Genomic DNA, 25,418 nt, shown 5'->3' with positions numbered 1-25,418 from the left:
ATATATATATATATATACTTATATATATTTATTTATATATATATATTTATTTATATATATATATATATATACTTATATATTTATTTATGTATATATATTTATTTATACATATATATATATATATATATATATATATATACTTATATATATTTATTTATATATAAGAGCCTTTGGAAATTTAACATTTGGTGCATGAGCTAGGTGTGGTAGTAAGAAAGAAAGAAAATGTCCAATTCCCTTTTTAATTAGTTGCCTTCTTTTTGAGATTTAGTATGTTGAAAAGTTTTATATTTTTGTATGAAACTATTTTTATGAAGTAAATATTGCAGTTTTTATTTTAGACACAGAGCCAAATTTTACTTCCATTGAACTGTTGTTTAAAGTAGCAAGTTTTGACATAGAAAATCTAAATATAATATTACTAATAGTTTCATGTTCGAGAAGCTAACCAGCATCATTTGGTAAAAACTGTTGTTACTAATGTTTGTGAAACAACTACTCTGTTAAACATCATTAATCTTAGAGTATCCATACAGACTTTGTTTTTTTCCATATTTATTTGTTTATTCATTTTACAACAGACTGCTAACACATCCTGTTGTTTTATTCCCCTCCCCCTCCACCTACTAAATGGTCTGTGTTTAACCCATACTTACTTTATTCGGTTCTTGAAATTTACATTACTGATATAATTAAAAGTCGGTACTCATAACATAAGAGTTGTCAATGTTATATATAGTGGATTTTCATGAGATGGTACTTTGCCTATAAGGGCTTGAAACATACCTTTTACTAAGAATTTGGTTAAAAGATGACAAATTTATATGTTATTTTAACATTTCTAATGTTTTGTCATGCTGATACTATCACAAAATTCCTTTTAGCTCAATCATACTTTCCTCTGTGTGTGTGTGTATCTGTCTATCATTTCAATTGAGTCATTACATCCTGTTATTTTCTCACCAATTTCTAAATGTAATAAGTTTTATAACTCTTTCCCCAAATTTCTATCTCCGTGCCACCCTCTTCTCACCCGTTATTTTCCTTTTAAACACTAAACTACCAACAATTCAAATTGAATGCTATGTTTTCTAAATTCACCAGACTAGAACAGTCTAATATGTGTCTAACTATTTACACATTCAGTCTCTTCTCTTTGACTCATTTTCTCCATACCTCCATGTTTCTTCCTCCCTTTGTGTATGCGTGTGTGTGTGTGTATTTAATCCTTATAATTGAAAGGTTTTGATTTCCAGGTTGTTCGTTTCCAACCATCAGCTGTTAAACTGAGCCTGGTTTTCTTTTGAGCATTCAATATCTGAATATTTTTTTGAAATATGAAATGAAAATTTGAAGGAAACACTTATCATTACATTCTAAATGAAAGAATAATATAAGCATTGCCTTAATCATCATCATCATCATCGTTTAATGTACGTTTTCCATGCTAACATGGGTTGGACGGTTCGACCAGGGTCTGGGAAGCGAGGAGGCTGTGCCAAGCTCCAGTCTGATCTGGCATTGTTTCTACAGCCGGATGCCCTTCCTAACACCAACCACTTCGTGAGTGTAGTGGGTGCTCTTTACATGCCACTGGCACAGGGGCCAGGGGAGGCTGGCAAATGACGCCCAGTGTACCATTGATGATTGGAAATGAGTAATAATGAGTACTGGAAATCGGAACTTTCAGTTGTAATGTATTGAAGAATACTCTGCACACCACATAGGCGCAGGAGTGGCTGTGTGGTAAGTAGCTTACTAACCAACCACATGGTTCTGGGTTCAATCCCACTGCATGGCATCTTGGGCAAGTGTCTTCTGCTCTAGCCCCGGGCCGACCAATGCCTTGTGAGTGGATTTGGTAGACGGAAACTGAAAGAAACCTGTCGTATATATATATATATATATATGTATGTGTGTGTGTTTGTGTGTCTGTGTTTGTTCCCCTAGCATTGCTTGACAACCGATGCTGGTGTGTTTACGTCCCCTGTTACTTAGCGGTTTGGCAAAAAGAGACCGATAGAATAAGTACTGGGCTTACAAAAAGAATAAGTCCCGGGGTCGAGTTGCTCGACTAAAGGTGGTGCTCCAGCATGGCCGCAGTCAAATGACTGAAAACAAGTAAAAGAGTACTTGTATTGAATTTTGTAATTTATCACTTCTGGTGAATCAACAAATGTATGTATGTATGTAAATGGATGTATGTATGTATGTGCATACACAAATACACATGCACACACACAATACCAACCGCTAATACTATGTTTGAAATATCTAATCAAATTTAAAATGTTATAGACACTAAACTACCCGAAATATATTACTTAATACATTTTGTTTCAGATCCATACAATTGAATCTTATTTCCTACATTTGTCGTATAAACTTATGATGAAATGTGAAAATAATTTTCAGAGTTGTAAATAGTAATATTTCATGTATATTAAGACAGTGAGATGGCAGACACAGTAAAGCTATCAGCTTAAAGTTGTTACTCTCATCTCATTACATCCTGCATTTTCTTTCATTCAACAGAGTTGAACTTTTTTTTTTTGTTTTTTTGCCCCTCATATCTAATTCAAGTACTTTTGAATGAAAAATCTGTAGATGCTACTCTACAAAATATTGTACAGAGTTAAAAATTGTTTTTAATTTATATAATTATAAGCTTATTAACAAGCTAGAGATTACAGCATTAGCTTAATAATTTTTTTTTTCTAATGTCATTTTAGTCTACTGCCTATCCTATAATATGTTAGTAAGGTTAGATACAGTATTAAATCTGCTATTCAATATTATTTTGAACAATGAAAAATTGTTGTTTAGCTCAGTACCTAGTCTGATCAAGCAGATGTATGATACAAAACATTCCACTAGTGACAGTCTCAACATTTTTAGGGGCATTTAGGGTCTCTATTGGTCACTGTTGGCCTTGCATCAACAGATGCATATACAAGTTCTGATAAGATCACTTTTTTTAAGAAGGCAGGCAGTCGCTTGTGTCTGCAAGTCTTCCATCTCCATGCCACCAATATTTGTCCAAGGGAAAGGCCAAAGACTCAGAGTGATACAACATGGTAGCAATGTCCTCATAGCTTTTACTATCGTAACATAAAGAACTGTAACAGCTATTGCAAGGTCATCTTGAATCACCCTCTGAAAGTTCTGTCAATACATCCCCTGGATCTGTACTTTATTGACCCCAGAAGGATAAAAGGCAAAGTTGACCAGAATAAGATTTGAACTCAGAGCACAGAGAGTTGGAACAAGTCCCACAAGGTATTTCATTCAATGTGCTAATGACTCTTGTTAATTTGTTGCTTTAGTAGTATTTTAATAATAATAATAATAATAATAATAAGATCACTCAGTGAGCACAAACTTCCGCCAAGGCAACACCAACAATTAGCCAGAGATAAATTTTAAAATGAGAATATCTGAAATAAACTCGACTGCTCTCACAAATGAGAATACTAAAAATGAACCCAAACGCTTTCAAAAATTAAGTAAAATAAACTGGAAAAATAATCCAAAATCCTTGTCTGGTACCTGATTGATCCCAATGGTAGACATGGAATGTGGAGGTGGGTGTGTGGGTTGAGCTTGTAATGCTGTATGTGTGTTGTCTGCAGTGGGAACAGGGACAGTTTTCTCTATGAAGGCCTTTTCTAGTCTATCCACTAATATAATATCTTTATGACCATTAAGGTCTATAGTGAAAAATTTATCCATACATGAAAGAAAATGGAAAGGACCTGCATACGGTGCTGTTAACAGAGGTTTAGCAACATCATTGTGCACAAAAACGTGAGTCCAAGAAGTAAAGCTTCCTTCAAGGCAGAGCTAGAAATGCAATTGTCAAGTAGGTAAGAAGTTATAAACAGGAGCGATATATTCAAAATTGGTAAAACTAAAAATTGTCAAGGATAAATTAAATTATTATTGTTACTGAATATGTTAGTGTTATTTAATTTCTGAAAGGTTTTGCTGCCATTTGTTTATGTTGTTTGATTTCTTTATCAATCAGTTTCTAAAATAGAGACACTAGTAAAATTGATAATAGAGAAACGAAAATAAGACTTTGGAAACAGTAACGCTGCCATAACTTACATGGAAACCATGAGTGTGTTTTCAAGGGAGATAATCAGAGAAAGACTTGAAAGTCAACATAAGATCATAATACTTCATGTATAGTAAAATAAATATAACAAATAATCCAGAATTTTTATCCGGTACCAGATCGATCCCCAAATCTAATCAGTTCATGCAAGTCATGAGGCCAAACATCCCTGAAAGTTTCATTCCACTCCATCCAGATATCTTGTCCACAGACACAAACAAACACAACTGAATACAATACCTCTGCCTTAGCGAAAGCAGAGGTAATAATAAAGCAAGCTGGCAGAATCATTAGCACACTGGATGAAATGCTTAGCGGTATTTTGCCTGTTGCTGCATTCTGAGATCAAATTCCGCCAAGGTTGACTTTGCCATTCATCCTTTTGGGATTGATAAAGTAAGTACCAGTTGCATACTGGCATCAATGTAATTGACTTAACCCCACCTCAAATTTGCTGGCCTTGTGCCAAAATTTGAAGCCAATTATTATTATTATTATTATTATTATTATTTGATGAATTCTTTCTTTTTGTTTAAGACATCAGGGCATAATTCGTAGATTTGGTTACTATTTCTTTCAACTCGAGTGAAAGAATAGATACTACCTAGGCTCAAGAAAGGAAGAGTGAAGAGACTAGGTACCTAAGCCCTATCTATCACTTTTTGCTAATTCTATACTAAAATACTGATTAAAATACATAAACGTAGAAAGTTGGCTAAAGCTTAAAATATCTTGTGAAGTATTTAATAATCAGTTAATTCTTCAAATTATGGGCAGTCTGTTGAAAGCTTCCAAAAAATTCATGTGAAGTTTAAATGTACTTTTAAGTGTTGCAGTCAGGTCTTTGCATTTCATTATAACTAGTGGTTGTGATGATCATATGGTTTCACTGCCTTTATCATGGAAAAGATCATGCTTCATCTGTAAACTGGATTCATATGAAAAATAATCAATCTGAGGGGTGTTTTCTTTTTTTTTAATTCTTCCTTTGCAGGTGTTATTTAACTTAGGCTGAATCCCAAAATGTATGACTTTCTTTATGATGAGTTGTCTTTTCCTCTTTGTTACAAATCTCAGCCTCATCAGTGGAGCTAATAATCTACTTTTGATGTAACCTTGACATCCAACTTCTACTATTAACACTTTACTCCATATTCTACACTCTCATCAATGAGTGCTTTGTAATTTTCATTTGTAAGTCATTCTATTGTTTGACTATCAATCAGCTAATGGTGAGCTCCACAATCTTGATGACATTCTTATCCAGGTTCCACAACACCAGATTGAGCCTTCAGCATGTAGCTACAGCTGGAAGTGTGTCCTTCCTAAATCAGTCACCACTTGCTTTTTCTTACTCCATCTGGTATCGATCTGTTTTGAGGTTTGTTTGTGTTTTAGTATACAGTACCCTGATTATGGATCTGAACTAGTCTTGTTTTTCTGATTAAAAGTAACAAGCCATTGTTTAATATCAGCGAGCTTCCTTTCTGCTGCAGCACTGATGATAGTCATAACTCTATTACATTACCATAAATACAGTTTTTGTAGACTTATGTGGCAGCTAAAGAGACTATGTCTTGTTTTCCTCTTGTTACAAACACAGTTGACTAACCTTGTAACATATCATAAAATAGCCTGAATCAAGAAACTTATGTGAGCTTGTTCACTGCAGGACACTTTTCTTTCAATTACTTTACTTTCACAACTAAGATGTTGATTTATTTGTGGCTCTGCACTAATTGTATATATCATCTATTTGTCTTTTTTTCCTTTATTCCTTCTTGAATTGCCTCCTTTTTTTCTACTTCTTTGCCATTGACAATGAAGGTATAAAAGGTCCATGGCCTAACCCTTTCGTTGTTGATTGTACTTCTCCAACAATGTCCTGGTATTGTAATAATCATATAACTTCTTCAGTTTCTTCTTCTACCCTCCATTTTCACCATGTGTAGTTTTTTTTATTTTTATGGGTCTGAACATTTCATTCAAACTTCTGAGTCTTACAGCAATATAATTCTGCATACTTTTCCACACTTGTGCTGTTGCATGATTGAAGTTGAAGCAAATGTGACTCCCAGTGTGCAGACTTGTATATAATTTTACTCATATCCTTTTTGGTAGGTACTGCATGAGCTCCCCAACTGTCTTGTATCTGTTGTTGACGTTTTTCTCTTTGTAGTTTTACTACATGTCTTGAATTCTTGGTCTTGAAATTCATTCCAGTTCAATCAACTAATTTATCCAGCCATGATAAGATATTGCTCATGACTTTATTATTCTGTGCTAGGATGGTGATATGGCTATTTTAGTTTCTATCTTTGCCGTTTTATTCTAAAGTTTGTAGCAGAACAACTCTTTAAAAAATTGTTATAGTATTACCATCATCAGTTCCTGCATATTTATGGTATTCCAGAAGTTCTCCCACAAGAACCTGTGATATGGAACCATAAGGCATTTGCTAACTCTAATCAGACAATCACAAAATCCTGTCTATCCTTCTTGGCACATGGAATCTTATCCCAGATTTCACTACCTTGAAACCATGCATTCCTGGAAAATCAATTTCTGTACAGAAATTATAGTATAGCTGTTTTGATTTCATGACTTGTTGTGCTGTTATGCCAGCAAAGACCTTACCATCAATATTCAGCAGAGAGATCAGTTGAAACTTTGTTAAGAGTACTAAATTCTCTTCTGTCAGTGGATATACACCACCCAATCTGCATCATAGAGTAGCCAAACCTTTTTTTTTTCTGCCAATATCACCATCATAAACGGTTTGTGTGGGGCCCAGAAAGCTGCTTATAAACATTATATGGGATATTGTCTGTTCTCAGGGCTCTTCCTAAGCCTGGCTTTTTAAAATATCCTGTGAAGTATTTAATAATAAGCCCATGTTCCAAAGTGTGATGTACTGAATGCTGTATGTGAAAAATTATTCATAACCAAAATTTCCCTTTTAGAAAAAGACTATAAAAACCTGATAATAATGCTATAAAGTCTAAAAACCAAACAAAAAAAAAATGGGGCAGGGAGGTCATTTTGAGAAATTAAGAATTAATCTGTTAGTTAATTTATATGTCTTGGGAAAAATTTGCTCAGAGACAAATGTAGACATGATTCCATCTGTTAGATTATATTGGCAAGTATATCTACCCAAGCCTGTTTGATTAATTAACAAAGATTTTTTACATATAGACAAACCGGTTATGTTCAGAAGAGCTGTACCAATCTTACCAGCCTCAAAACTATCCACCCACTTGAAGCCAAACTGGGATACAGAGTATAATGAAAGAGGGCTTATGAACTTTAACAGTTCAAGGAAGGGGTTGTAAGAGTTGAAAGTGTTGTGATAAGAATTAATATATCCAAACAAATTTAACGTGGCAAGCTGGCAGAATTGTTAGCTCACCAGGCAAAATGCTTAGTGGCATTTCATCCATCTTTACATTTTGAGTTCAAATTCTGCCAAGGCCAACTTTACCTATCATCCTTTTGTTGGGGGAGGGGGTCAATAAAATAAATATCAGTTGATCACTAGGGTCAATGTAATCGACTTAACCCCTCTCCTGAAATTGCTGGCCTTGAGCCAATATTTGAACAAATGATTACCATAAATTAGCAGCTGCTTGGAACAAGTTAAATTAATTAGAATGGAAATGAATGTATGACTAAAATTTTACAGCTAGATATAATAACTCAGCTTCTGGCTCAACCAACTGCTGTAATGAGAAAAACAATGTAAACTGCATTAAAAAAAATTGTGTCAGCTATTTAAAGGCTATGATACCTAATAGTGTTGATGAATCATGTTTTATCATATTTTAATATTGAGATATCCCTGTCCTATGAATTCATCTGCTGCACTAGGGAGAAAATCTTCCAGGAGAGCATTCTGAAAATACACATATGGTGTATTAGTTTCTCACATGTAAAAATTTAAACTGAAACAGTTTGGTCGGCTGCAACTGTCCATGTAATTAATAGGGAAGAAAACTCCCTTTAGGGCTCACTGGATAGTTGTTTTTAAATTTTAAGTATTGCTAATGGGAATTTTTGTCTCAGGTAGTAATAATCAAGGAATGATGTTATTATCAATGTAACATTAAGACTGGGGCTTCTAATTGGATCAAAGACGTGGAGTTAAAAGATAATCCAAATGAATGCAATGGTGGATTATTTGCCAGAAAGAATCAATTATTTGATGAACTATAAAATAGAAATGTTGAGTAGATTTATCATGCATTCATTAAGAAAAAAATTTTTTAATAAATAAAAATGTAAAAGGATTTTAAAAAAATAATAAATACCTTTGCATTTTGTTTTGCTTAAGAAAGTTTTTTTTTAACAGCCTAATTAAATATTTAATTTGAATATTTTGGCATTTTCCTTTTTTTATTTTCTTTGTAAAGAGATCAATACATATCAGATTCTATGGTAAGTTATTTTTTTGTTTCACTTTCAGATGAATGGAAAAAGAGAAAACTAGAGAATGTCTTCTTTTTATATAATTAAATTATGGAAAATACAGAGCTAATATTTAGGAAAATATGTTGGATTACATTTTTTCTTTCTCTATTTATTCTTTTTTTTTTGTAAATAATTATTAAGTTATTTCATTTCTTAAAAACTGTTTATATGTTATTGAATACTAATTTAAAATCTGGTTAAAGATATTTCTTTTATATGTTGTCCATGAATATCTTGGTGAAAAGCACCATTGTAGTGCTAACAAAAATGCACCTTTATGATACTATTCAAGTTGAAACATTCATAGTATGTCCCAAACAGCCAAAAAATATTTTTTACTTTTCTTCTTTCTTTTTCTGAGAAAAAGGTTAACTAAAATATGAAAATATTATACACAAACACCTACATTTATGAGTTGTGGTATATAAATAACTAACATTTACTTTGGTGTATGTAAATAACTAATATTATGTACATAGATGTTTAATTTTTTTTTACATAATTCACATATCGTATTTTGATAAGCAGTTAAAAATGAAAATGATTTAAATTACTTTTTGTTTTATAAACAAAAAGGTAATTTAATTAAATACTTTAGATATCTTTAACCTGCTTACAACATACACAGAACACTCCTTTTATTTTAAATTCTTGATACTGTTTAGTTAGTAAACTTTTTATATTTTGTTTTTGGAATTTAAAACCTTTTGAAAATAAATAAATAAAAATATTGAATGTTTTTTTTTTTATTATTATTTCATCACTTTGAGTATTTCAGGTAACTTATAAGATCTGATCCATTGGTGGATCATTCTATCATGTTAGCCTCCATCCATCTATCTTCTCTGTCCACTACTTCTGGGAAGGTTATGGGCATTTGGAATACAGGACATTTTGCTTAAGTACAGGAGGAGAAGAAATTCTAAACCATAATGATTTATTTGCTTTGTGTTCTTTTTTTTTATAACAGACATCAACCCTTAACTTAGTCCAACATAGAGGTAATAAACTCTCAAGAGAGCTGAACAGTTGAAGGTCTTCAGAGAAGATCTCCCCCCCCACACACATACACTCAGGCAAGTGTTTCAGCCCTTAGCTTCTCACACTCTAAGGGAGCCATGCCACATCCAGGTCATGACTCTCAGGTGCCCTTCGTCTAATATTTTTTAGCTACTTGAATATTGGAGGCTTGTGCATTTAAACTGTCTGGAGATTTCATCTAGTTATAACTTCTCTCCTTTTATTCAGCTTTCAAACTTATCAAAGCTAAGTCAATGGTGAGGTGCTGCTAGATAAAGTAATGGGGATGTAAACACTCCAACACCACTTATCAAGCAGTGGTAGAGAGAAACAAAGACACATACACTCACACAGCTACACACATACATGTGTGTGTGTAATCAATTAAGTAAACAGAAGATGGAATTGGTTTAACTCTATTTTGTACAACGATCGTTTTGACCCGTCCTGTGACTGTCTCTTATGGGTGGGGTGCTGTACATCATATTGTGTTGCATCAAATTTGCAGTCTGTAGCCCAAACTGTGCCGGTGCTTTACCCAACACATCAGCACACTAGCTGATATATACTCATTTGTCCAAAATATTACACACATACACACACACACACACATTCTTTTATTTGTTTCAGTCATTTGACTGCAGCCATGCTGGAGCACTGCCTATAGTTGAAGAAATTGACCCCAGTACTTATTCTTTGTAAGCCTAGTACTTATTCTATCGCCCTATTTTGCTGAACCACCAAGTTACAGGGATGTAAACACACCAACATCGATTGTCTAGTGATGGTGGGGGAACAGACACAAACATATACACATATGATGGGCTTCTTTCAGTTTCCATCTACCAAATCCACTCGCAAGGCTTTGGTCAGGCCAAGGCTATAGTAGAAGACACTTAGCCAAGGTGCTATGCAGTGGGACCAGGCCCAGAACCATAAGGTTAGAAAGCAAGCTTCTTACCACACAGCCACTCCTGCACTTATAAGACAAGACATAACTAATGGTCATCACATATTTCTTTATTGTAATAAATTTGACTTACAGCAGTTTCCAGTAGTCATTATAGGTTGTTATGGATTGGTTTACCCAATTAGCCTATCGATTGGTTGAGGAAAATTGAATGACCTAGAGCAGGGGTTCTCAACCAGGGTCCATATAAGATTTTGTGGGGTCCAAACAACAAAATAGTCAAACTGGAGATCACAATAATATTTTAAGGGCCCCTGAAAAATGTTGCTTTATGTGTATGTATTGGTATGTATTACAAGAAACAGCTGGGTTTCTTTCTTTAATATTTTACAAAGTTCAACCTACACAAGTTAATGTGTGAAAAACAAAAAAAGGAATTTTGAAAGAAGTTTCTATAAAACTAGTTTTTAAACATTGATGTGGCACATAAAAAACATCATCCGAGCATGGCCGTTCGCCAGCCTTGTCTGGCACCTGTGTCGGTGGCACATAAAAAGCACCCACTACACTCATGGAGTGGTTGGCGTTAGGAAGGGCATCCAGCTGTAGAAACACTGCCAGATCTGACTGGCCTGGTGCAGCCTTCTGGCTTCCCAGACCCCAGTTGAACCGTCCAACCCATGCTAGCATGGAAAGCGGACGTTAAACGATGATGATGATGATGAATGGCTATGAGGATCCACCAGAATAAGATACTAATCAAAGGGATCCATAGATAAAAAAAATGGCCGAGAACCTCTGCATTAGATGTATTTAATGCTATGTATTGCAAGAAACAGCTGGGTTTCTTTCTCTAGCGTTTTACAAAGTTTAACCTATGCAAGTTAATGTGTGAAAAACAAAATAGGAATTTTGAAAGAAGTTTGTGTAAAACTAGTTTTTAAACATTGTATGGCTATGGGGTCCACCAGAATAAAATAGTAATGAAAGGGGTCCATAGATTAAAAAATGCTTGAGAACCCCTGACCTAGAGAATTAATGCTACTCTTAGCAGAGTCATTTTGTTCTAGTTATAACCAAGCTGAACACTGAAAGAGTGATACAGGAAAGTGGGAGGGAATGAAGAGAGGCATTAAGTATAAGGTAAATGGTAGAGAGATAAAGAGGAAAGGAGAAGAGAAATGAATTAGAAAAGAAGGACCAATGGGAAAAGAAGGGAAGGAATAGAAAGAATAGAGGAAGAGAGAAGGGATTAACAATGGCTGAAATGAAAGAGGGGACAGTCATAAAAACATTAGTGTGTGTAATTGGGTCATCACACTCAAAAATATTTGCATTGTGTTAGGCCAAATACTCCACACACCTCCCCCCCTCCGTCTCGAAATTTTGTGGGAGGGGACGATTAGATTGACCCCAGCACCTGACTGATGCTTAATTTATCGACCCAGAAAGGATGAAAGGCAAAGCCGACCATGGCAGAATTTGAACTCAGAACGTAAAGACAGACGAAATACCACTCAGCATTTCGCCCGGCATGCTAACGTTTCTGCCAGCTTGCCACCTTCAACTTAAATCTTTAATATTCATTTCTACTCTAGGCACATGGCCTGAAATTTTGGGGTAGGGGGCCAGTCAATTAGATCGACCACAGTACAGGACTGGTACTTAATTTATTGACCCCGAATAGAAGGAACGGCTAAGTTGACCTTGGTGGAATTTGAACTCAGAATATAAAGACAGACAAAATTCCGCTAAGCATTTCACCTGGCATGCTAACATTTCAACTCACCACCTTCTACTTAAATCTTTAATATTGGGTCATTCATATTCTCTGATATTGGAATTGAAATGTATTAGACTGGATGGTAATCGGAATGAAAAAATCAGCAGTAACTATATTATGATGGGAAGGTTCAAAGCCTTATATATATATGAGCAAAACGCACCCCCGTCCAATGGACGGTGCTGAGTTGTCAAATATTTAAACTAAATTTTCTCAAAACAACTTGTCCGACCGTCCCATAGGCCTTCCCTTTGAGAAACACTGATTTAATCTAAATTTGAGACACCAGCAAAAGAAGAAATAAAGATAGACTTTTTTTCTATTCCAAAGAAAAACGATTTTATTCACACAAATATGCAACCGAAGAGTTTAAAGTACCAGTAATGAAAAGGCTGTTGACTGGGAGAACACAAACATGGTTTAAACAGTAAGCATGGCAAGAAAAAAACGTGCCTGAAGGAGTACAAAAAATGGAAGGTGCAGTTATGTACATGTTGACGGAAGAAAAGCACATTCCCACGGCTTTATCGATCACATTTTCACCTGGAATCGATTTTTGTAATTTTTTCAAGACTTATACACACCCTGATACCGTCAGTATATACATATCAAATTTGAACACAATCGGATGGAGGATGCCCGAGATCTTACAAGACACACACTGACAGATAGAACAGATTTTATATAATATACATTTATTTATATATGTATATATATATATATATATATATATATATATATATACATCGCGTCCGATTCACTCCAAAATTTACAGGGACATGTAAAATGAGGTGACGATGCCCATGGGCTATCTTAAGAATCCCTATTTTAAAAGGTGTCGTTGCTAGGGCCAAAAACCCACTTTGACAAATCCACTCTCGTTCTTTAATGTATCTGTCTTCCTCAACTCACTCTCGCTATTTCCTCTCTTCCCAGCACTTTTTCACTCACTCTGTTTCCTACCTTCCCATCACTTCGGCGTTCTTTTATGTATCTGTCTGCATTCATAGAGAGAATTATCATCGCCACCAACAACACACGAGCATGAGAACAAATATTATGAATCAGATATTTCTTGCGTTCATTTATATGTGTGTGTGTGTGTGTGTGATCTATATATAAATATGTACATATAATGTATGTGTGTGTGTGTGTGTTCTAGATATAAATATGTATATATAATGTATGTGTGTGTGTGTGTGTTCTATATATAAATATGTATATATAATGTCATCATCATCATCATCATCATCATCGTTTAGCATCCGTTTTCCATGCTAGCATGGGTTGGACGGTTCAACTGGGGTCTGTGAAGCCGGAAGGCTTCATCAGGCCTAGTCAGATCTGGCAGTGTTTCTACGGCTGGATGCCCTTCCTAACGTCAACCACTCCGTGAGTGTAGTGGGTGCTTTTTACGTGCCATATATACAAAGTGTATATATCTGTATTTATCTATATTAAACTTTTTAATACTTTTTCATAGTTATATATATTTCTAAACAAATTATAAATATAATTTAATAATTTTTATTTTAAATTTAAATAATTTAAATTTTTCAATTTTATATTTTATATATTTTCTATATTATATTTTTATTTTTATGTTTTTGTTTTTCGTTTTTCACTGTTTGATTTGCCTATTAGTGGTTTTATCTCTAATTTAATTTATACATATATATATATAATTTGTATACATTTGTATATATAATGCGTGCACACACACACATACATATATATACATATATATATATATATAATGTGTGCATTATGTGGTCGGTTGAGCTGAAAATATGCACACCTATGTTAAAAGTGCTGGCAAGTTTGCATGACAACTATTTTTTTCCTCAAATGAAAGGCGTGACCTCTAGGACAAAATTCCTCATCTTATAAAATGTGGCCCCAGTAGACCCGAATGAAATCGGGTTATATTAACCAAAATGTGAAAAGGGGTCTAAATGGGGCTGGAAGGGGATTAAAATTTAAAGGAGCGGGTGTTTAGGAATTCTCTGTTACATCAAGCTAAAACATTTGCGCCAGCCTTTTAATCATCAATGTGTTGCCGTCCATGATGAAGAAGTTTTGAATGCTTGCCATGGTGAGTCTACTGTCGTGAGAAAGAATCACTTCAAAACTTGGTATTTAGGAATTTTCTTTTACATCAAGTCCAAAATTTTACGCCAGCCGTTAAACTGTCAATACGTTGCTGTCCGTTGTTAAGAAATGCCAGCCATGGTAACTCTACTATCCTCAGATTCTATCCCTTCAAACTTTGGTTTCCAATATTTTATTATTTTTATTCAGCTTGCAAGTTCGTCTGTCCCTTTTAAATGTTACTGTTTTGCTGTCTCCCTTAAAGCAGACCTTTCCGTTGCCACTGCCTGATATTTATGATTGATCTTTCTAAATATTTTATTTCTCAACTTACTCAAGATCTTTTGTTGTTTATAAATGGGAGAGAGATAGATAAAGATAGAGAGTAAGAGAAAGTGAGGGAGAGTCCAAGAGAAAAGAAAAGTAAGAGAGTGGGAAAGTGAGAGAGAAAGGACAGAGAAACAAAGAGGGAGAATCATCATCATCATCGTTTAACGTCCGTTTTCCGTGCTAGCACGGGTTGGACAGTTTGACCGGGGTCTAGAAAGCCAGGAGGCTGCACCAGGCTCCAGTCTGATCTGGCAGTGTTTCTACAGGTGGATGCCCTTCTTAACGCCAACAACTCTGTGAGTGTAGTGGGTGCTTTTTTGTGCCGCTGGCTCAGGTGCCAGGGGGGCTGGCAGCGGCCACGATCGGTTGGTGCTTTTTACGTGCCACCGGCACAGAAGCCAGTCAAGGCGGCGCTGCAATTGGCCACGTTCGGATGGTGCTTTTTACGTGCTGAAAGGAAGCAACAGAAAGTAACAACCACACTCTTACCCACACGTAGAGCGGGTCACCTTAAGCTAGTATATAATACGAATAAGAAAATGGAGAAACAAATTTAGTTCATCAACTTTCGGATTTTATAATGTTGGATTACTTATTCATTTAACAAAATGAGAACCATATATATATATATATATTTATATTATATATTATATATTATATATAAGCTCTACGTCATATATATGCAACGGGCTTCTATTTGTTTCCCTCTACTAGATCCACTAACAATGGTTTGGTCAGGTCAGCCTGAGACTATAGTAGAAGATACTTGCCCAAAGTGCTTCACAGTGGGACTGAACCTGGAACCATGTGGTTAAAAAGCAAACTTCTTACCACATGGCAACACCGGCACTAATAACAGAATCTTTTTTAAAAGGTGTCCCAACTTTACACTTTCCATTGCTTTTCATTAAATGGTACCAATCTGTCTGTCTGTCTATCTATCTATCTATCTATCTATCTATCTATCTATCTATCTATCTATCTATCTATCTATCTATCTATCTATCTATCTATCTATCTAACTATCTATCTGTGTGTGTGCATGTGCACGCGTGCAATTATCATTATCATCAGTTTAACATGTACTTTTCCATGCATTCATTCGTTGGTCTGCCAGAATTTGTTGGGACAAATTTCCTGCACCTGGATACATTTCCTGTCACCCACCCTCACTTGTTTCCAAGCAAGGTAACATTTCCTTAAGGCCTGATATATTTCCTTAGAATACTGAAAACAAAGGATACTGCTTGGATTGAACATGCGGTGAAGAGTAGTCTAACTTATTTGCAAGTACAGCAACAATTTCAAACATGAATCTACACTATTTTCTTTTATTCTTTTAGATGTTTCAGCCTTGAGGCTGTGGCCATGCTGGGGCACATTCTGTTACCTTTTATTTGTTCCAGTCATTAGACTGTGGCCATGCTAGGGTATTGCCTTGAAAAATTTTAATCAAAGAAGTTGACCCCAATACTTTTGAGTCCTGGTGCTTATTCTATCTGTCTCTTTTGTTGAACCACTAAGTTAGAGGGATGTAAAAATACCAACACCAGCTGTCAAATGATGCTGGGGACAAAGGCACACACACACATACATGTGCATATATTCTTTTTATTCTTTTACTTGTTTCTGTCATTTTGACTGCGGCCATGCTGGAGCACCACCTTTAGTCGAATAAATTGACCCCAGGACTTATTCTTTGTAAGCCTAGTACCTATTCTATTGGTCCCTTTTGCCGAACCACTAAGTTATGGGGATGTAAACACCAAGATCAGTTGTCAAGTGGTGGTGGTGGTGGTGGTGGGACAAACAGACACACAAATACATACATATATATAAGTATATATAAATACATATATATATATAATACAGCTATAGGTCAGACCCGATTCTGATTGGTCGAAACATTGATGACGTCCCGTTCCGCTGGACTAGCCACCTAACGAGACGATTGGTCAAAACTTTGATGACGTCCCGTTCCGCTGGACTAGCCACCTAACAGGTGATATAAAACCCAAACATTTCACAAGATTCACCAGAACTATTCGAACAGACACCAACCAACGGTCATCACAGTTGCTCCCATTGGAACACAAGGTAAAACCTAAAATGAATTCTTCGCTTTTTCAAGAACATGAATTTTTTATATTGAATGCATATCACCACTATGAACTACTACTTCATACTCTTTAAACATACAGCATGGACTCGCTCCACTATATATGAATTTTTTTATTATATATGAATTTTTTATATTTGATAGCATGAACTATCTTTTTTATATATAAATTTTTTTTGATAAGGTTCATCATTTCAAGAACCGAAACATGTTAAATAAATAATGTATATATAAAAATCAAAAATTTGTCTAATATAGCAGCATTTTCAAACTTCGTTTTTACAAATATATATATATATATATATATACACACACACACGACCGGCTTCTTTCAGTTTCCATCTACCAAATTCATTCACAAAGCTGTGGTCAGCCTAAGGCTATAGTAGAAGACACTGGTCCAAGGTGCCACACAGTGGGACTGAAGCAGGAACCATGTGATTGGGAAGGAAGCTTCTTACCACACAGCCACACCTGCACCTATAAAAAGTGGGTTTTCTGTACACATAGGACTCAAACCTACACTTGTGTTTTTGCTACTGGTTTCTTTCAGTTTCCGTCTACCAGATCCACTCACCAGGTTTTAGCTAGCCCGAGGTCTATACTTGAAGACACTTGAGGTGCCATACAGTGGGACTGAACCCAGAACCATGTGGTTGAGAAGCAAACTTCTTACCATACAGCCAGAGTTTTGGTTTGAGCTGTCTACCTTGCTTTCCTTAAGCAGAATTAATTAAAGGTAACAATTTTTTCCCCACATCATTACAGGTGTTACTTTATTTTAATTTTACTACATCCTGAAAACCTCCATCTTCCCCTTAAACTATGATTTCCATTGAGAAAGTATTCTTGGTAATATTTCCCTGATCAATCTTTTAAATGTCATATGTGCCAATCTTCATTTATTTGAAAAAAATCTTTATATAACTATATGTCTGTCATCAAGAAGGTAGTGAGACTGTTCTTCATTTCAGGAACTCTAAGAAAATTGGAACTTGTCAATTGTGCTTACTGAAGACCACTTCCCACTGTGTATCCACCCCCATTTCAATTTGAAATTTGCGTTTCATATTTATTTCCCTTGCCTTTCTTGATTAGAATTGCTGATACCTGTCTTTTCTCAATTTATTTTCACATACACGTGTGAATTGTGTGGGAAGAAGTTTGCTTCCCAACTACACAATTGGGAAGCAAACTTAGGCCAGTGTCTTCCACTATAGCCCTGGATTGACCAGAGCTTTGTGAGTGGATTTGGTAAACAATAGCCTTGAAACCAGGAACTTTTTCAGCACCACCTCATATATATATATATGTATATGTATATATATATATATATATATATATATATATATATATATATATATATATATATATATTATATATATATATATATATATATTATTTTATTCTTTTACTTTTTTCAGTCATTTGACTGCGGCCATGCTGGGACACTACCTTTAGTCGAGCAAATTGACCCCAGGACTTATTCATTGTAAGCCTAGTACTTATTCTATTGGTCTCTCTTGCTGAACTGCTAGGTTACGGGGATATAAATACACCAGCATTCGTTGTCAAGCTTCTTTCAGTTTCTATCTACCAAATCCACTTACAAGGCTTTAGTAGAAGACACTTGCCTAAGAATGCATGTAGTGGGGCTGAACCCGGAACTATGTGGTTGGTAAGCCAGCTACTTACTACACAGCCACTCCTGCACGTATATATATATATGCATATATAAAGATATTATTATTTATAAATACGGAGATGTACTTGCATAGCAAGTGATTTGATCCGAGATCGTGCGCTGAAACGAAAACAATTGCAGCGTGGAAGGTGTTTGTAAGCCATTTAAGAAACACACAAAAGCCGTTCGATTCACTTCAACATTTAAGTTTAATCTGTCAAAATATTTTCGTCGCTAATATCCGCGACCTGTTCACTGACAAAAATCCGTGCTGCACGGATTGGCTTACAAACACCTTCCACGCTGCAATTGTTATTAATAAATAATAGTAATATAAGTGGCTAGCAATTATATATATATATATAAAAGTCTTTTATATATATAGCAATTATATATATACATATAAAAACATAAAAGTCTTTTCTTTCTTTCCAAGCGTTAAACACCTACTTCTTGTTCCAACACCTGTCTTTTGTTTTCTGTAAATTTGAAATATATATATATATATATGTATGTATGTATGTATATGTATGCATTTATGCATGTGTGTGTCTGTTTGTCCCACCTTCATTGCTTGACAATCGATGCTAGTTTATGTGCCCCGTAACTTAGCAGTTCAGCAAAAGAGACCAATAGAATAATAGAATAATACTAGGCTTACAGAAAAAAGAAGTCATGGGGTCGAATTCTTTGGTTATAATCCTATAAGGTGGTGCTCCAGCATGAACACGGTCAAATAACTGAAACAAGTAAAAGAATAAAAAAATACTTTCCAAAAGATCACTCCCTAACAGAAATAGGTCATGAGTGATTTCCAAGTATTTTAAAAAGTGGGTTGAAATCCATTATAGTGTTTAGCTGTTTTCTGCTCTTTCTGTTTCTTTTTTTGCTACCTGTGTAGTTAAGTGGCTAGCAATAAAAAATGAAACTACTTCTGGTAACATGAATGCACAGTATTAATTTAGTTCTGTTCAAGTGATATGAGAATGACGAATGACATAGCTTCAAATTCATTGGTCAATAAATGCAAGAAAGCTGACTCAACAAGTGTAGACTTGTGATGTATAATTAAATATAAAAGAAAAAAAAAGGACTGTGAAATTAGCATGACAGTGACATGCATTAGTAACTATCACATGAAGTCAAAACAATGAAACATTTAACACACACAGGCTCACATACATATACATACATGCATATACACATACATACATGTGTGTGTGTGTGTGTGTGCATGTATAAATGTATGTGTTTGAGGTGGCGCTAAAAAAAGTTCCTGGCTTTGGATAAAAGAAAATACTGGATGATCAGTTAATTATGATTTTATTTAACATATTCCCCTCTCATATTCACACACTTATTACAGCAGTTTTTCAAAGCCCTGTAAAAGAACTTGGAAAGTTGGGCCTCCAACCAAGCCTTTTGAGATAGCCTTAAAGCCAGTATCACCTTGTGTGTGTATGTGTGTGTGTGTGTATATATATATATATAAGAGGGTGGAGGTGCTGAAAAGTTCCTGGCTTTGGGTAAAAGAAAATACAGGAGGATCAGTTAACACATGAAGTGCGATGGGCCATGATTGTGGCCATCAGGCACATGATAGATGCATTTAATTTATGAGCGTTTGTTAGGGTCTAATGTCACTCAAATACTCCAATACCCAACTGAATGCAAGAGGACTAATGGTTCAACTAAGCAGTGGATAGGTGGGTGGACTTTTCAGATGATGCAAAACTTGCCACCATTATATTATACTAAGAAGATAGTTTAACGATTTTTTTTTTGTTTTTTATGTGTGCATGGTTGTCTCATTTTCATAAAATGCACCCAACAGTCCATGCCATGTAAATGCAAATCCTAGTGCTTTATGGGTTAATTATCATTTTATTCAATATATTCACCTCACAGATTCTTACACTTATTGTAAAACTTAAAACATTGGGCCTCCAACCAGGTCTTTCGCAAATACCCTTTAAGTTAGGAACTTTTCAGTACCTCTTCATATCTATGTTCCTTCTGCTGAGATACCAGAGATGGCCAGGGCTATCCACCAATGCAAGTGACAAAAAACTTTCACCCAGCCAGCAGTGCAAGCTTTGTTGAGTCAGCTGTTGTAACTCTGGACCAGATGTTTTTATTAACCTCAATATTTGTTCTTGCGAGACCACTCGTAGTCTCTATTGAGCCAGCTGTAATGGCTTGCTTTCTCAGTGACTTCTGACAATTTTCTGGTAACATCTTTTCTCTCTTTTGCACCTAGTTCAAGACTAGCGTGTGTAAATATGTGCCAAGCAGCTTCATTCTCTGTGCTTTGGTTTTGTTACTATAGCAACAGTCCGGACATTTATTGATCAGACCGTGTAATGGCAGAATTCTGCTTTATGCATGTCATATAACTCTTCGTAACTTTTTTGCTTTTTTCTTTTGGAATTTTCAGAAAATTTTTGTGAGTTTGTGTTCTACGCATATGACTATGCAAGAAAAAATATTACTTTTTCGAATTTAAAAAAAAATTTTTTAATCTTTTAAAAAATTTTTTGAATAAAAAAAAAATCACAGTTTAAAATACAGACACTCTGAATTTTTGACTTAAATTCCAGCAATAGATCAGTAAATGTGTTTATGGGGAGAAAGATATTGAAAAACATCACTGTGACTGTGACAAAAAGACAAGGAGGGTATGAGGTGGTTGTGAGACGTGCAAAACATAACAACTAAATACCCCTTAAATCACAAAAATTTTTTTTTTTTTGATTTTTGCATTGTCATATGATTTCCCATGTGCAGAACACAAATTCACAAAAATTTTCTGAAAAAAATAGTTATGAGGTCCCTTGGTTTTTTGAAGCCCTGTAAAAGAACTTGGAAAGTTTGGCCTCCAGCCAGGTCTTTCACAATGGCCTTAAAACCAGGAACTTTTCAGCACCACCTCGTATATATATATATATATATATATATATATATATATATATATGTATGTATATACATATATATGTATATGTATATATATTAATAGTAATGGTAAGACAACAAAAGAATGAAAGTGACCTCAATATTATGTAAATAGAGGAATTTATGTGCAATATAATATGTGACAATTATTCGGTTGCCATAATAAAACTCTTGAGTTTTGGATGTTGGGGCGGAAACCTGCTCTGGCATCTCTTCAGTTATCGATAACTGATAACTGCCTCGATAACTGAAGAGATGCCAGAGCAGGTGCCCCAACATCCGAAACTCAGAGTTTTATTATGGCAACCGAATAATTGTCACATATCATATTATATATATGTATATATACTCACACACATAAATATATATATATATATATTGTGAGAATTTACAAAAAAACAAAAGACAAAGACGGATGTGTAAACAACAAACAGATGTATTAGTTTAACGCTTGGGAAGTGAGGGTGGAGGTGCTGAAAAGTTCCTTACTTTAGGTAAGAGAAAATACAGGAGGATCAGTTAATTATGATTTTATTTAATGTATTCTCCTCGCAGATTCTTACACTTATATGGTGTGTGTAAAGTAGAACTTCACCCAAGTAGCAACTGTTAGACTTTATTTTCTATATGTGGTTCTAAAATACATCCACGCCCTAACCAAATTTACATCACATATCCCAAATGCAATCACCAGATAAACCAGAACAAGCTGAGTTCTATCAGAATGATTTATGATTAACTAGCTGACCACATGCCATGAATAATGACGGCTAATTGTAGTATTAGTGGAGGCATGTAGCTTAGTGGTGAGGGTGTCAGCATCATGATCGTAAGATTGTGGTTTTGATTCCTGGACTGGGCGACGTGTTGTGTTCTTGAGAAAAACACTTCATTTCACGTTGCTCGAGTCCACTCAGCTGGCAAAAATGAGTAACGCTGCGATGGACTGGTGTCCCATCCAGCTGGGGAACACATATGCCATTGAAACCGGGAAACTGGGCCCATGAGCCTGGCTAGGCTTTAAAAGGGCACATTTATTTATTTATTTATTTAATTGTAGTATTATATATATAAATAAGGTACAAAATAAGGTTCATAATAATCACCCATACAAACATTCACATACTTCACTTGTACATGCACACAAATGCTCACACAGAGTTGAATCACTGATCTTTTTTTTCCCACCCCTTCCTTTCTCTCATTAGTATTACTTTGTCTCACTCCCCTTCAGTCAGGGCTTTTACTCTCATTACTTCTCCCTCACTGAATTACTATTTTCACTCCTCCTCTGCATCCAGCATGATTCTGGACAAATATCTATCTATCTATCTGTATCTATATATATATATATATATATATGTGTGTGTGTGTGTGTGTGTGTGTGTGTGTGTGTGTGTGTGTGTGTGTGTGTGTGTATATGTGTGTGTACACATACATACACACACACACAAATATATTAAAAAAACTACGCTCATTATTATATTAGAAGATTTACAACACAGCCCTACACAGTTTAACACTAGTCAAAGCAGTAGGACTGAGATGTGCAACACCATTTCAAAATAATCTAATTGCGTGAGAGATATTAGTTACGCTGATGTGTTTTCTTGGTCATGTCATGTTAAACAGAACGGGTCCTACTAACAGTTTATTTAATACTACTGAAATTACTACTACTACGACTACATGATACAAAAGTATCATGTAGTACTCTCAATTAATTAATTAATTATCTCCATATGACCTAGCTATATTTCTGGCAAGATTGAAATATGTACATTTATTAACTCACTTCCCACCACATTTTTCATCCATTTAAACTTTTAATCAGTTCAGATTTTAGAATGGTCTATTTTGCTTTTCTTTACAAGAGTTATATAAGTAATGAATATTTTTTTTTCTCTTCATATGGATGTGATTTTACTTTATTAAAAACTTCTTTCAGTTTCCATTTACCAAATCTACTCACAAGGCTTTGGTCAGTCAAGACTACAACAGAAGACAGTTGCTCAAGGTGCATCATAGTGGGACTGAACCCAGAACCATGTGGCTGGGAAGCAAGCTTCTTATCACACAGCCATGCCTGCACCAGTAATTACATGCTTAAATAAGTTCCACTTTGGTAAATTCTTGGACATGAAATTTCCTTTGAGGCTTGCTTTCAGTTTTATTCTCTTAGTCATTGTCCACATAAATAATAAACACCCTCCTCGGCAAAACATATTTATTGAGTCAAACCAAAGAAGGACACCTCTTGGTGGTTGCTTCATGTTTTAAGAAAAAAACAGCCAAATAATGCTCAAATCACACCACATCTTAACTATTCAACATTCTGATTCCTCTGTCAAATGTAAGGCTTATTTATTCGCCTTGTTTTGAATTATCTCATAGCTCAGAGATTTCAATGATGTGATTGTTTATTTTTTGAATGACATTCTAGGGTAGGTATAAAAGGTCAAATCTGGCCAGTTTTAACATAAAACAGGTAGAATATTTGAGCCAAATACAGCCAATTAAAAATGCTAAAGAATTAAAATAAGAAAGACAAACTATCCTTCCCATTGTATGATGTAGTAGTAGATATACTATGTCTGACTAAAATGAGATTATCATGGTTGGAAGGTCATTGATGATAAGTTAGTCCATTCAAGGACAAACTGGTACTAAACAACCTCATTTATTTACTTTCAGTCTCAGAACAATAAGTCATCTCTCCACCACTATATCCTTTAATTCTTGTCAGTTAAGTTTTTGTTTGCTAGTAAGTTTCCACTCCTGAACTTTATAACTAGGCAACGTAACACATATAGGTTATCAACTTCCATGATTCTGAACTTTGACAGGATTAGCAGTAGGAGGAACCAATTCACTTTCAAACCACCTCAAGACATTATTATTGAGTGGGAGAGCAGTGCGTGCCATCAAAGTGACACTGGGGTAAAATATACGAAGCCCTGTATACCCATCATGACTACCCGTCTGATAAGGGTACACCAGGCACATGCATCACAACCATATGTGCACTACATAGTGATCTCATATCAAGATAAACAGCATATGACCTTGCAGGTGGGGCCCAGTTAGAATTTTCTTCAGGTTGAGTAGCCCATCCAGCTTAAATGGTCCCTGAATAAGGGTTGTTTATGGATGATGAACAAAATACCCATGTTTCCAAAAGTGAATTGTCCAAACCTCAAAGAATTCCTTTCAACACATGGCTATGATTTTCCCCCACTACATCTGCTGATGATCAGAGATGCACATATTGTCAGCCACTAAGGGACATGCTTGACTGGTTAAGGTCAAACAACTAACAAGCAAATCTGTGGTATTGAGCAGAATATTTGCTGTAGCCCATCTTTTATACCAAGACAAAACAATGTACATGATAACACTTCCAATCAGTTATGATCAGAAGCCATGAGAGCCACTGCCTGGTACTGCATCAGGGCATTTATTATTATTATTTATTATTACTACTACTACTACTACTACTACTACTACTACTACTACTATTACCGCTGCCTTAGTGAGGATGGAGGTATTGTTTTCAGTCATGTTTGTTTTTCCATGGACATAATATTGCAAGAAGCGCTGGATGGATTCAGAGGAAAATTTCAGGGATGTTTGGCCTCATAACTAGCACGAACTGATTAGATTTTGAGGTCAATCCAGTAATGGACAAGGATTCTGGATTATTTTTCAGGCTTTTTTACTTTATTTTTGAGAGCAGTTGGGTTCATTTTTAGTATTCTCATTTATGAGAACAGTTGAATTTAAAATATCCTTATTTTGAAAATCACCTCTGGCTAATCATTGAGAAGATGTTGGTGTTGCCTTGGTGGAGGTTTGCACTCTCTGAGTGCTCTTATTATTATTATTATTATTATTGTGAATTTTTCTTCTTTCAGCTTTGTCACTATTTTTTGCTATGTG

General features: G+C 35.1%; 2 protein-coding genes across 3 annotated transcripts in view; one reads left to right on the top strand and one right to left on the bottom strand.

Annotated features, from left to right (window-relative positions):
• Positions 1-9,238, top strand: part of LOC115222445 (membrane-associated progesterone receptor component 2-like) — a 35,192-nt gene extending 25,954 nt beyond the window's left edge. The window contains exon 4 of the mRNA XM_029792636.2: positions 8,586-9,238. The gene's annotated coding sequence lies outside the window, so the exon portion shown is untranslated. The remainder of the gene's footprint in view (positions 1-8,585) is intronic.
• Positions 1-25,418, bottom strand: part of LOC115222620 (glutaredoxin domain-containing cysteine-rich protein CG31559-like) — a 119,572-nt gene that overhangs the window by 79,003 nt on the left and 15,151 nt on the right. The window lies entirely within an intron of this gene.

Source organism: Octopus sinensis, linkage group LG20 (genome assembly GCF_006345805.1).
Source record: "Octopus sinensis linkage group LG20, ASM634580v1, whole genome shotgun sequence".
In the NCBI taxonomy this organism is placed as follows: Eukaryota; Metazoa; Mollusca; class Cephalopoda; order Octopoda; family Octopodidae; genus Octopus; species Octopus sinensis.
Note: the sequence above shows the minus strand (reverse complement) of the source record. Positions and strands in the feature narration are given on the sequence as shown.